This window comes from Trifolium pratense, linkage group LG7 (genome assembly GCF_020283565.1).
Source record: "Trifolium pratense cultivar HEN17-A07 linkage group LG7, ARS_RC_1.1, whole genome shotgun sequence".
NCBI classification, from domain to species: domain Eukaryota; kingdom Viridiplantae; phylum Streptophyta; class Magnoliopsida; order Fabales; family Fabaceae; genus Trifolium; species Trifolium pratense.
The window spans coordinates 22,547,899-22,553,252 of NC_060065.1; positions in this window are offsets into that span (position 1 = coordinate 22,547,899).

Sequence of the window (5,354 nt, forward strand, 5' to 3'; positions counted from 1 at the left end):
ATTTAAATGATATTAATTCCACCATTTACTAACATGAATCCAATTAAGGTTAATTAACAAAATATTTAACGCAAGTGTCTTGGCTCAGAATCCTATTCGTTGACAACAACATTCTAATATCTTTGGCGGGTCCAAAATCATTGAAAGCATTATCGTATGTTAATTTTAAGTATCACAATTCAAGAGTTCAGTAAGTTTAAAATCATCAATGATTGAAGAAGTATCTTAGTTTTAGTTCCAAAAGTTAGGGTTAATAATTCGTTACTTAAGATCAATTCACAAATTCGTATTAAACACAAAGACAACTGAATAAATATTAAGAGTTACATTGCATCATATGATCATCTACAAATAATATGGTTCAAATAGATCTAGGAAAGTTTATCTACAAACCTAATATAAGGAATTTAGCTACTCATAATAATAACTGACATCACAAAAGAGTTTTTAAATTATACTCCCTCCGTCCCAAAATATAAGCAAAAGTAGGTCAAAGAAACTTGAGTACTCCCTCCGTCCCAAATTATAAGGGAAAATAAAAAAATCACACTTATTAAGAAAAAGTAAAATATGAGAATTTGATGTATGATTTTGTGGGTTTTCCTTGGAATAAGTTGCATGGGAAGATGTAAAAATAACTTTTATTGGTTATTGTTTATTGAGAAAATGAGAGAGAGAAGAAATTAAATGCAATTTGCATTTAATTTTATGAAAATAAGGAAAAAACATTCTTGAAAATGATTTTTTCTCTTATAATTTGGGACAAAAAAAATGGCATTTTTTCCCTTATAATTTGGGACGGAGGGAGTATTTGGTTAAAGATTTGAACCAAATACATTCACTTTTGTTGACCAACTTTTGCTTATATATATTTTAGAACAAAGAGAGTACATGAATTATAGGTGGTCTCTAGAATGCTTCTGGCCATCTTTGTTCTCTAAAATTTCTCACTTAATTATGATATGAATGTCTCCTTTTATAGACTTCAAAAAAGCACAAAATCGCGCAATGATTTGCAATTTTTTACACGCGACAACTTAATTTTCACTAGCTATCACGCCAAGATCCAATCCTTCTGTGGTAGGGATGACAATTTGACTCATACCTAGTGGGCACCCGCAAAAATTATCCATAATGGGTAGGGTAAAAACCCGCATTTTTGGTACAAGCACAAATATGAGTAATTACCCGCAAAAATGAACGGGTATGGGTGCAGGTACGAGTACCTTAGTACCCACCCCGCCCCATACCCACATAATGTATATATATTTATTATATATATATTTTTATATAATAAGATATGTATATCAATTTTTAAAAATACAACAACTATTAAACTATTACACATTTTTAATAAAAATATTTATTTATAATATAATACAAACACAATGTGAATATGTTAACAAAGAAATGACCTTTAACATGAGATTGGTAAAGTTTTTGTTTATAATTTTCATGAGTCGATGATCAGTGCATTTTGGCACATATTTTCTAGTATTATAATTTAGCATATTAGTAGTCTTTCTACAATAATATCGAGTTTTTATTATGTTTCTAAGTTTTGGGTCACAATTGAGCCTTAATGAATTTATTTGACCAATTTTCGTATTTAATGACATATTGACACCTTCTCATTGCGCAGACCATAACTTGAGCTACGGATATCGGATTGAGGCGCGGGAAGATGTGTTGGAAAGCTAAGATAAAGAGCTACAACTTTCATGTTGATGTCGAAATCCAGTTCAGAGCGAAAAGGAGTCGTTTATTCACATTTATGTTCCAGACTTAGTGATAATAATGTAATTTCGGGTTAAACTTCTAATTTTCGGCCCGATACTTTTAGAGCCCGTTTCCCATGTATTATAAAAGCCAAAAAACTCAGCCTAGGGTTCATTATTCTGATTTCACGCAAAAAAAATAGAAAAGAAAGGTTGCTACATTCTCATGGAGAACTAGCAACCCTAGGTTGATCCATTGGTATACGGGAACATCGTTCATGACTTCTTGAGGTTCAATTCTTAATAGTAATTCAGTTTCTTTATTTATTGTCTTCTCTTATCAATTCATGCTCTTTATTTATTTATGAAACTCGAATATAGTGATGCTTAATCTCTATTTTGAGTTATATATTGTGAGACTTTTCGGATTGATTCATCGCTTGTATGACTAGTTCGAATAGGAATTGATATAGTTTTTTTCGCGCTTAGCAAAAAAGGGTTGGTCGAAATCTGTCATGATACAAACCGTGTTCTAAGTGACGCTTGTTCACTACTCATGGTTAGTTGAACACATTCTTTGCTTAATCGAATGAATTCGTATAAACTGTTTATCGCTTGTATAATCGGTTTTATAAACCAACCAAGGCATGAATATATAAACAATATTTTATGTGAACCGAGGATAGAATCATAACGAAGTTTTCCTAAAACCAATGGATTGATCGTCTTTTTATCAATTGAATTTCTAATACTACTCTTTCGATCTAAACAAAACCAAAACCCCATATTTAATTGTGTTATTCATTGTTCTTATTTTTACTAATTATTAAATTAGAGGTCCTTGTGAGACGACCAAGGTTAACTACCTTGTTACTACGTTTTATAATTATAATACTTATTTTTGACCGCGCACGACAGCGATCAAATTGGCGCCGTTGCCGGGGATCTCTGATTAGGATTAGTAAAATTGAGAACTAACTAACATTACTAACAATTTTGTTTTGTGAGTTTTAGTTGTGTTTCAGGTTCTGACGTTGAATTTTGTAGTGAAGCTGAAAAATAATTAATTTTCGGTTCATATCTTGGATTGATCCGAAATTTGGTCCACAAATCCGAAAAAAATCAAGGAACAAAACTTTCGTATCTTTGATACGAAAATTCAGGCTGAGATTGCGAAATTCCTTCGTTTAGACCACTTTTTATTTTTTTTGAATTTTCCATATATTTAAAAAAATCCAAAAAAATTATATATAGATTTGTTTGATTTTTAGAGATTTTAGGTGGTATTTTTATTTTTTTTAGATTTTATTTGACTCAATTTTTTATTTTTCTCTTCATTTCATTTAGACAAAAAAAAAAAAAAAAACCTATAAAAAAAATGGAAGATTCATTGGACCAGTTGACTTATATAATTAATTGCTTGGATGCAAGAAAACAACAAACATGCTATCAAAATCATATTCCAACTGTGATGTGTAATATTTGTTCTTCGAGTTTTCATATTAGTGATGCATGTCCTATATTGTTAGATACTGCTCTTTGTGGTGAGACCCAATTTGTAGGTAATTTTCAAGGACAATACTATCAAGAACAAAATTCATATCTTGAAGAACAGCCTATTTGGTCACATCCACAGTTTCAGCAAATTGATTCATTGGTAGTTGAACCACAACCTAGTTTGGAAGAAATGATAATGCAGATGGCTGAAAATAATAAGAGAATGGCTGAAGATCATTTGCAATTTCTTCAACATATGCAAGTTATGAAAGTCCAAACTGATCAAGTTGAACAAATAATCTCCACCGTCCATCGAATTCAAGAGGAGAAGATGTCTCATGTTGATGTACAACCTGCTGCACTATTAGAGGTAATGCAATGTGATACAAGTCTTGATGAAACTCCAAGTGAGCCCATTGAAACAATACTTGTTTCCGTTGATGAACACAAAATAAGCAACATAAATTCAAGTGAATGCATGGAAGAGATTACACCACAAAATTTATTGAAATCTGATTTAGATGAATTATATACTTCTCTTGAAGTAGATAAATCTTTTGAAATTTTTGCTTGTGAATGTGGTGTTTGTAATATTTGTCATGAGATCAATGCAGCTATTTTAGGTGAAGACATTTTGATTCCGGCAACCAGTTGTGCAGAAATCCCAACAAATTCAATAACTCTTGAAGTTAACACAAAAAGTGTGGATTTTAGTCGGAAGCAACCATTGTCTATAGCAAAAAGATTGTTGGTGGAACCTCTGATTAAGCCGCACAACAAGCAGCCATCCTTCATCATTTGTGCATCTCTTCCACCCAATTTATCTGACTCACAAGCTAAATGTGGATTTTCTGATATTCATGCTTTTGTTATTGCAGGTCCACCATATACATTGGCTATTCCTCCTAAGCCACCAGATTTTTTACTAAAGGGCAAGTCCACTTGCCACTTGCTTCTTCCTGTTACGTGTATTCGTAGTGTGGAACGACCTCCTCCAAAACCACCAGACATGAAAGCTACACCTTAGCCCTCGGGTGTGTTCCTTCCTTTTCTTTATGCTTATTGTTATACATTGCGGACAATGTCTGTTTTAAGTGTGGGGGGGACATTTATTTATTTTATTTTTTTGTCAATTAAAAAAAAATAGTAATAATAAAATAAAAAATAAATTTAGCATGCATGCAATTGTTATGAGTAGTTACATGTTTTAAGACTAGAGCAATATAGCTGTAGGATTGGTGAAATTTTTGGAAATTCTTGTTTTCATGCTTGATATGATGATCTTTGCACCTTAATGCACAACTGCTGAAAAACATGCAAACTTAGTAGTGGCTTGATAAATCTTTAAAATACACAGTCATTATCCTAAGTTGTCTGAGTATAGAATATGATAAAGAGGTATGATTAGGACTAAGTTTGAGGGAAAGCTGGATTACTTGATTGTAGGATCATGGCTAGATTAAATGATGGGATACTACACAATAAAAAAAAATTAAAAAAATTAATTATAGAATAAGTTCCTGTGCCCGAAACTGGAGGAACAAATGCTGTGTAGGGTGCTCTATTCGGAGTAACAGGTTGGACTCATTACAAGTGAGATCCCGTCAGGTGAAAAGGTAGAGTAGCACCTAAAGCATAACTAAAATGAACTTAAGTAGTATCCTTGCGTATAAAAATCAAAAAGCCTGTGAGAACAAGAAAAGCGTAGCTTCCCCTCAAGCTGAAATCCGAACTCAAACTCTGAGTTGTAGGAAAGAAAAGACAGCTTAGTATCCTGACTGTGTAGTTTTCAAGAAGGATCATGTCATGACTCTGGTTGACAGTAATAGGCAGTACACACACACACGCAGGGTTATCGTTGACAGCTGATATACAAGAGTTATGTCAATCTTTGAAATACAGTCCACGGTTGGAAGCTTGAATCCTAGAATTTGTTGATTGCTTGTGATGATTGTAGCATGCTTTGTTCTTGAGTTTTGCTCAGGAGAGCAAAAGAATAAGTGTGGGGGAATTTGATCAGTGCATTTTGGCACATATTTTCTAGTATTATAATTTAGCATATTAGTAGTCTTTCTACAATAATATCGAGTTTTTATTATGTTTCTAAGTTTTGGGTCACAATTGAGCCTTAATGAATTT